Genomic DNA, 9660 nt, shown 5'->3' on the forward strand with positions numbered 1-9660 from the left:
CCCAGAGGACCAAGAAGAGCCCAAACTAGTCCAGGAAGAGACCAAACCTATTGAGCAACGCTCCTCCAAAGAATCGGATGGATTTTGGGTGGTGCATGTGGACCGGTCGTCTAGCTCTACGAGATCGGGAGCGGGCCTACTACTCCTTGGACTGGAAGGATTTGTTGCAGAGTATACCTTGTGATTCGACTTTTCTGCCATCAATAATGAAACTGAGTATGAAGCTCTCGTTGTCGGATTAAGAATTGCGAGAGAGCTCGGAGTGCAAAAGTTGAGGATCCGCATCGATTTACAATTGGTGGCAGGACAAGTAAAGGGAGATTACGAAACGTGAAAGGAGAGTATGAATAAGTATCTCCAAAAGGTGAAAGGCCTAACCTTGGGTTTGCTAACTTTGACATTCAGTAGGTGCCCCGATCAGAAAACTCGAGAGCTGATCTGCTGTCCAAATTAGCTACTTCAATGCCAAAGGACCTACCCCGAGGATCATTCTTTGAAGTTCTGAAGAAGCCTAGCATCAAGGAACCAGTCTCCATCCTGCAGATTGATGACGAACCAAGTTGGATAGACCCCTTCATCCACTTTCTACGAGATGGGATACTGCCTCCAGATTCAAAGGAGGTTCGAAAAATCAAATATCAAGCCCCCTATTATGTCCTCCACGGTGGCAAGTGATCTTTCTCCCTCCTGCTCCTTAAATATCTTCATCCCTTCAAAGCTGACTATGTCCTATGAAAAGTACATGAGGGTATATATGAAAACCACCTAGGTGGTAGATTGTTGTCCTATAAGATATTTCAATAAAAATACTATTGGCCTATGATGCAACAAGATGCTGCCAGCTTCGCTAATCGCTGTGACTAATACCAGTGGAATGCTAATATCCAACACCAACCAGTCATTCCGCCAACCCCGATCAGCGCCCCTTGGTCATTTGCACAATGGGGTATGGACATTGTTGATTCTTTTCCATAGGCATTGAGCCAGAGAAATTTTTTGCTCGTAGCTATCGACCATTTTACAAAGTGGATAGAAGCCGAATTAGATGTGGGACGAGGCTAGTTCTAGAGGATGCAAGCAAACAAGATTACTAACAATACAGCAGATAACCAACAAACAATGATAACGGAGGTGATTATATTAAAATCAGGAAGAGATTACTATTATGCATGCAAATAATTCAATCTCCTAGATCTAGAAAAAGACCATGGATGATTGAGAAACCATCCATGATTAGGACATCAGATCACAATTAAAAAATTTAGATCTAATTAATAAAGAAATACATAATTAACTTTCTATAATAACGATCTACTCAAAGATTCATTTAGAAGCAAAGGATTTCACAAACACATCGATGATTGGTAATTCTTTCTGTTGTCCAACAACAAAGGGATTCGATCCGAGCATGCGAAGAATTATGGTATAGGGAGGAAGCAGTCGTTGGGAAGGAGAGTTGATGTGTTGGGATCCTGTAGATTGATGCATTGGGATCCAGCAGATTGGTTGGATACTTCGTTCTGGAGCAAAACTTATGAGAAGAGAAGGAAGAGAGAGAAAAAAAAGGAAGACGGAGAGGAGGGAGGAAGAAAAGAACTCGTGAGATGAGGAAATAGATTTTTTTTTTCAATCAATCACCGATTACAAGATAATTATTTCTCCTTTTAAAAGAGGAACCTAACAACCTAAACAGAGTAACGTTGAGGAGGGTGTTAGCGATAGAGATGGATCGTGAGTTTTGAGGAAGGCATTGAGAAGGCGATAATCTGATGGCATGCAATGAGGAGAGCGATGCATTTTTCATGTGAAGAAGCCATGAAAATCTGAAATCATCGTGAAGAGGGCGCGCATATGAGAGAGGACAGCACTCATTTGGTCATGTATCTTCAAATGGTATGCCTCCAAGTGGTTGACTATGAGACTCCTCAAATGACTGACTCGAACTAGGACTCAATTATGATGCAAATCTAATTTAAGGATTCAATTATAATCTCATTACAGGACTCAAAATAAAAACTACAGGACTCAAAATAAAAAGATTACAGAAATAAAAAGACTTTATCAACATTCAAGCCATAATGAATCACGATAATTGGTGTCTACACCAATTCTCCCGAGCTTGAGAGAATTCGACTCCATCGAATAAAGGCCACCTCGATTTTGATAGTGCTCGAGTAGATCAGGATCAATTCTTTATAGTTCTTCTTGAGTTATCCATGTGTCCTCAGACTCAGGCTGGTCTTGCCAACGAACCAGGTACCTTTGATATCCTTTCCTCCTGGTGAAAATTACTTTCTCATCTAGAATTCTTTCAATACGATCATGTTTTACAGAAAATTTTGACTGTGGACACTCGGATTGGGTTTCACTCTTAATGGATGAGTTAGGGTCAAACGGATCACTAGGTATCATTATTGGTTCTTTATATTTAACCAGATCCGAAATATTAAAAGTAGAGCTGATGCCATAATTAGACGATAAATCTATAATATATGCATTTTGTCCAATTTTCTTTAAGATCTTAAAGGGGCCTGCTCTACATGCATGTAATTTTTTGATGATTTTCGAAGGAAACCATTCTGGTCTTAACCCGAATCATAACATAATCATCTTCAGTAAAATCATGGGCTCATCGGTGTGAGTCTGCTAATTATTTATAAATTTGATTGCTAACATTAATTTTCTTTATAATTTTTTTTGTGTAGATTCTTAATGTGTTGTGCGAATGATTCTGCTGTTTCAGATGTTCTAGTATGTAAGGGTACAGGAATGAGGTCAACTGGTTTTCTAGGGTGATGGCCATACACAACCTCGAAGGGACTCATGCCAATAGTCCTATTAACAAAACTATTGTATGCAAATTCAGCTCTAGGTAACAGCAAGTTCCAATTTCTTATATTCTCACCAACTAAACATCGAAGTAAATTTCTTAAACTTCTATTTACCACTTTGGTTTGACTATCAGTCTGGGGATGATATGCTGACGAAAATTTTAATTTTGTTCCTATTAAGTGCCACAAAGTCTTTCAAAAATAGCTAACAAACCTAACATTCCTATCAGACACAATCGATTCAGGTAATCCATGCAGTCAGATAATTTCATCAAAGTAAAGACGAGCAATTCTAGAGGCATCGAGGACCTAGAACAGGAAAGAAAATGGGCTATTTTTGAAAATCAATCCACTACCACACAAATAGAGTTATTCTTTTTGACTGTACGTGGCAATCCTAAAATAAAATCCATGCTCACATCTTTCCATGGATAATCAGGAATAGATAGTGGGGTGTATAAGCCAGTATTTTGTCTATACTGTTTAGCTACAACTCAAGTTCGACATTGGGCAATAATTTTGGCTACATCTCTTTTCAAATTCGGCCAATAAAATTGATGTTCTATGGCCTCTATAGTTTTGGTCCTACCGAAATGATCGAACAAACCTCCCGCATGCAATTCCATACCAAAAAATCACGGACAGAGGTATGTGGGATACATAACTTATTGTTTTTGAAAAAATATCCATCCTGAAAAGTATATTCACTAATTTCTCTAGATGGTCCTTGTCAGAGTGAAGACATAATTTTTTCAAAATCCGGACAGTCATCGTAATCCTCTTTCAATTTCTCAAAGCCGGTGATCTTAACACTCACTGCCAATAAAAGATCTACTCTTTGACGGAGTGCATTAGCAGTTCGGTTCTTATCAATGACTACTATCGATAAAATATCGATCTTTCAAGAGAGCGCATCAGCAGCATGGTTATCAACATCGACACGGTGTTTCAACACAAAGGTGTAAGACTGAAGGAACTCAACCCATTTTTCATGTCTAGGATTTAACTTTCTTTGGGAGTTGAGAAACCTAAGAGCTTCGTGGTCAGAATATAGGATAAATTCTTGTGGAAGCAAGTAGTACCTCTAAAATCTAAGAACTTGGACCACTGCATAGAATTTTTATCATAGGTGGAATACCTACGCTTAGTGTCATTTAGCTTTTCACTAAAGAAAGTCACAGGATGACCCTCTTGACTAAGGACTCCACCAATTTCTATCCGGATGCATCACAGGCAACTTTAAAATCTTAGAGAAATCTGGCAAGTGTAACACAGGAGCGCTGGTCATACGATCCTTAATTTATGAAAAGCTCGGTCAGCAGCTTTGGTTCATTCAAAGGCTCGTTTTCTTATACAATCCGTAATGGGAGCCATAATCGTACTAAACCTCTTAATGAATCTTCGATAAAAAGCTGCTAAACCATAAAAACTTCTGACATCATGAATATTTTGGGGTACAAGCCATTCTCTAATTGCACGGATCTTTTCAGGGTCTATGGACATACCATCGGGGGTTACAACAAAACTTAAGAAAATGACGCAAGTGGTTATGAAATCATATTTCTTAATTTGCAAATAGGCTTTCAGTTCTAAGAGTCTGGAATACTTGACGGAGATGCTCTAAGTGGTCTTCCTCAGTCTTGCTATAAATGATAATATCATCAAAGTACACGACCATAAATGTGCCCATAAATGGTCGTAGCACTTGAGTCATGAGTCTCATAAATGTGCTAGGGGCATTAGACAGACCAAATGGCATGACCAACTATTCATAAAGATCATCTTTCATTTTGAAAGCGGTCTTCCACTCATCTCGGGCCTAATTCTAACCTGATGGTATCCACTCTTTAAGACAACCTTGGAGAAAATAGTGGATCCAGCTATCATGTCTAGCATATCATCAAGCCGGGAATCAAAAATCGATATCTTATTGTTATCTTGTTAATTGCCCGACTGTCCACACAGATTCTCCAAGTTCCATCCTTCTTGGGAGTCAAGAGTACAGGTACCGCACAATGACTTAAACTTTCTCTAACAAATCCCTTCCTAAGATGTTCTTCTACTTGATATTTCAGCTCAACGTGCTCTGTGGGATTAAGACGATAGTGGGGCACATTGGGTAAGGTAGCTCCTGGAATAAGGTCTATTGCGTGTTGGATATTCTCATGGGCGGCAAGTGATCTGGAAGATCCTCAAGAAAGACATCCTTAAAGCTTTTAAGGAGGCTTGCTATCTCCTGAGGGTGATGATTTGTGTCTTTCATGCTAACTCCCTTAACAGCTAGAATCTAAATAGAAGAATTTTCTCTTAAATCTTTTTCAAATTCTTTTACACTGATTAAATGTAAGCTTTTGTTCTGCTTCTCTTCTTTGAACTCTAAAGGATCATTCTTCTTTACGCTTCTGGGGGGTGAACGGTATATCATAATTTTCTTACCCCTATTCATGAATGTATAAGAGTTGGATCGACCATGGAGCGTTGCATCTTGATCGAACAACCAAGGTCTTCCTAGGACTATGCTTCTACATCCATGGGCATAACATCACACCACACTTTCTCTTGGTAAGACTAAAATTTAATAGGGACAGACAACGGTGCCTACTGGGATGGATGATGCATCTATCCAGGTGACTTTGTATGGTTTCGGATGATCTACGGGTGTCAGACCAATTTTGATACAGCATCAGATGAAATAGCGTTGACACAACTACTACTATCAATGATGATCTTACACACTTTACTTCTTGATCTATAAAGGTGTAAAAAATGGTAGTTCTATGCTAATCTTCATTTTCTTTTGGCTGGGCTAAAATGCATCTTACTATGCCCAATCTCTCTTCAAGGTCAACTTCTTCCAAAGTACTAGATTCTTTATAAGCTTCGGCTAACTCAATGTCTGCTATGTATACTTCTTCATCTCCTAAAGAATTTTCAAAGTTCTCTTCTTGGATTTTCCAATATGTAGAGCTCGAATTGGGTACTGACTAGAGATGTGACATAATCCATTGCACTTGAAGCATCGGGTTCCCAAATTACTACCTCTCGATTTTCCATAAAGGCTCCTTTGCTTTTATCATCCTTTCTCATTGGGGAACCAACTGGTAGGATATGATTGGTTGAGTTTTGATTATAGCCGGGTCCAGGGGTCTGATTAAAGTTGGATCTAGGACCAAGAATACTAGGTTTACGTGACTCAAGTTGTCGGGTTACCGACAATCTTTGGAATCTCTCATAATCCTGGGCTAATTGATAGGCTTGTTCTAGGCTATAGACCTCACGCATAAATAGTTCTCTCTGTATGTCATCTTTTAAACCAGCTCTAAATCATGACAATGTGAAGATGGATCTTCGCTAACACCACATCGCATAAGGTATTCATCGAATTTGATGATGTACTCAGTAACAGACTTACTATCTTGGGTCAATCTTTGCCATTGATCCAGAAAACCTGCTGATAGGAGGTAGGAGATATTTTTTATGAAGTTTATCTTTCATCTCATCCCAATTACTTATGGGCTCCTGTCTCCTATGCATGATTAATCGCTCCACATTTTGTCAATATAATTTGGCTTGATCTAAAAGCTTCATTTTAGCGAACCTGATTTTTTCTCCTCAACATGTCGTACCATTCAAAATAATGGATCATGTCCGCTTCCCAATCAAGGTACTCATTAGGATCCAGACGGCCCATAAAGCTTGGGACTTCAACCTTGACACTCTGAAGTATTCTCTCATCTTGGTCATTATGATCGTGATGGGGTCGGATCACTTGATTACGATCTCTATCAAAACAAGACAGTCACATCGCTCTCGAGGGTAGTCAACTAGGAGAGGGGTATTCCTAACACGTTCTTCTATGTCATTCATCTTTTCTTTTTTTAGGGTCCCTGCTCTCGCATTCAGATCTTGAACGAATGTCCTTAAAGGCTGCGGCAAAATCAAAATCTATTTTGTGACTTGATTCTAAATTTTCTGGATGATATCTAGCTCCAGACCTAGTAGACATGCAGTACAACCAACTCTAGTATAACCGACTGTAGGAGTTTCTTAGACCTAAAAGTTAAATCATTATAAATCAATCGAAGCACAAGTAGACCAACACTCAAATCTTTGGGTTGGCCAGGTAAGAGGTGGAATTTGTGAGAGATTTTTCTCACTCTCGCAAGATCCTAATTAAGTAACCACAATTCACTTAGGATTTGTCGTGTACCTCAAGCCTTAGACACCAACTTACGGAGTCAACTGTAGATTAACTCGCACTAAGATTCATCGTAGCAACTGAACTTGACTTGTTTTGATCCTAATCTTTTAATGTCTAATTGATTTTAGCTTAGGCTTGGGTCAATGCATATGAGGGTGGTGGTTTTGGGCCAAGAAAAGGTGATGAAATCCTTCCCTTATCTTATGATAGGAGTGCCCTTAGAATAGCTTACCGATGCAAACAAAATACAAATATTGATTTTAAAATAAAATAAACAGTAACAACTAAGTTATCAAACTGGAAAATGAAACTAAGTTACGAAAATATGAAGTTCAAACAAATATAAAAATTCCTAAGTGCAGAAAAATTTCAGGCTTTCAAAAATTTATTTTTGGATCGCAGAATTCTCTGATTGAAATTCTGTTACAAGGTTCAGAGGATAATTTTCATAGTCTTCAAAGTATAATTAAATTCTTTATCGAGTAAGGATTCCAGAAAATCAAGTCTTGGAGTTTTTGGATGTTTCAAGAGGTGTGAGACTCTTTTTTGTTTAGGTTGTACAAAACAGAACAGGTTACAGAATTTTATGCGCTAACATTCCACTAACAAACAAATCTAACACCTATCTCAATCTATTTTTCAGATTTCTACTTGTAGAAATCTTCCTTATCGAATCTAGTTTTCAAATCATCAAATTTTATGAATTTTGATTCTCCTATAGATGGAAAAGTTTATTTCTTCTAAGGATGCACAAACAGTTTTAGGTGCAGAAATCAGGACGTGTAAGAATTTTCAGAAGGGTCTTCGAGGATCAATTAGTTTCAAATTTTTATAAAATTTAAAATCCCACTTAAAAATAAGCCTAAAATCTACACAAAAAATTTAAAAATTTTCTGAGATCTCTGGAATCGGAATCACAGTTCTACTGAGGACTGCACAGGGTGCCAGTTTGTAGGTTTTGATGCAGAAAACTATCTAAATGCAAAACTTTAGCCCTAATCTAATCTGGCTCTGATACCAAACTGATGTGGGATGAGGCTAGTTTTAGAGGATGCAAGCAAACAAGATTAATAAAATACAGCAGATAACCAACAAACAATGATAACGGAGGTGATTATGTTAAAATCAGGAAGAGATTACTGTTATGCATGCAAATAGTTCATCCCCTAGATCTAGAAAAAGATCGTGGATGATTGAGAAACCATCCATGATTAGGGCATCAGATTATAATTAAAAAATTTAGATCTAATTAATAAAAAAATATAGGATTAACTTTCTACAATAACGATCTACTTAGAGATTCATTTAGAAGTAAGGGATCTCACAAACATGTCGATAAAGACTTCTGGATGAGGAAGGATTCGGACGTTGAATGAGGCCATGATTGTTGGTAGGTCCAAAACAAAGGGATTCGATCCGACATGTGAAGAATTGTGGCGTAGAGAGGAAGCAACCATAGGGAAGAAGGGTTGATGTGTTGGGATCTTGCAGGTTGATGCGTTGGGATCCTACAGATTGGTTGGATACTTCATTCTTGAGCAAAACTTATGAGAAGAGAAGAAAGAGAGGGAAAGAAAAAGGAAGACGGAGAGGGGGGAGGAAGAAGATAACTCGTGAGATGAGAAAATAGATTTTTTTTTCCAATCAATCGTCAATTACAAGACCATTATTTCTCCTTTTAAAAGAGGAACCTAACAACCTAAACAGAATAACGTTGAGGAGGATGTTAGCGATGGAGATGGATTGTGAGTTTTGAGGAAGGCATTGAGAAGGCGATAATCTGATGGCATGCGATGAGGAGGGCAATGGATTTTTCATGTGAAGAAGCCATGAAAATCTGAAATCACCATGAAGAGGGCGCGCATACAAGAGAGGACAACACTCATTTGGTCATGTGTCTTCAAATGGTATGCCTCCAAGTGGTTGACCATGAAACTCTTCAAATGACTGACTCGAACTTGGACTCAATTACGATGCAAATCTAATTTAAGGACTCAATTATAATCTCATTACAGGACTCAAAATAAAAACTATAGGACTCAAAATAAAAAGATTACAGAAATAAAAAGACTTTATCAATATTTAAGCCATAACGAATCACGATGACTGGTGTCTATATCAGAACCTCTCATCAGTATCATCAAAGCCAAAGTAAAGGACTTTGTCTAGAAGTTTATCATTTGTCGCTTCGATCTCCTATGGATGTTGATCACAGGTAATAGCTGCTAGTTTTCTAATTTCAGATTTGTCGAATTCTATCAAAACTTTGACATCTCACATCACTTCACATTAGTAGGGCACCCATGGGCCAATGGAGAAGCTGAAGTTACTAACCGCATCTTTTTGCAGGAATTGAAGATCAGGTTAGATTAAGCCAAAGGATTGTGGGTGGATGAGCTACATAACATACTTTGAGCCTATCGAATCACCCAGAGAATACCAATAGGAGAGACTCCTTTCAGCCTCTTCTTTGGAATGAAAGCGATCATGGAAATTGGACTTCCATCTCTATGGATCGACAACTACGACGACCAAAATAATATAGAGTTGCTCCGAGCCAATCTAGATCTACTCGAAGAAGTTTAAAAAAAGCATAGATGAGAATGATAGCCTAACACGCAAGGTGGT

The sequence above is a fragment of the Elaeis guineensis genome, chromosome 3 (assembly GCF_000442705.2).
Source record: "Elaeis guineensis isolate ETL-2024a chromosome 3, EG11, whole genome shotgun sequence".
Classification (NCBI taxonomy): domain Eukaryota; kingdom Viridiplantae; phylum Streptophyta; class Magnoliopsida; order Arecales; family Arecaceae; genus Elaeis; species Elaeis guineensis.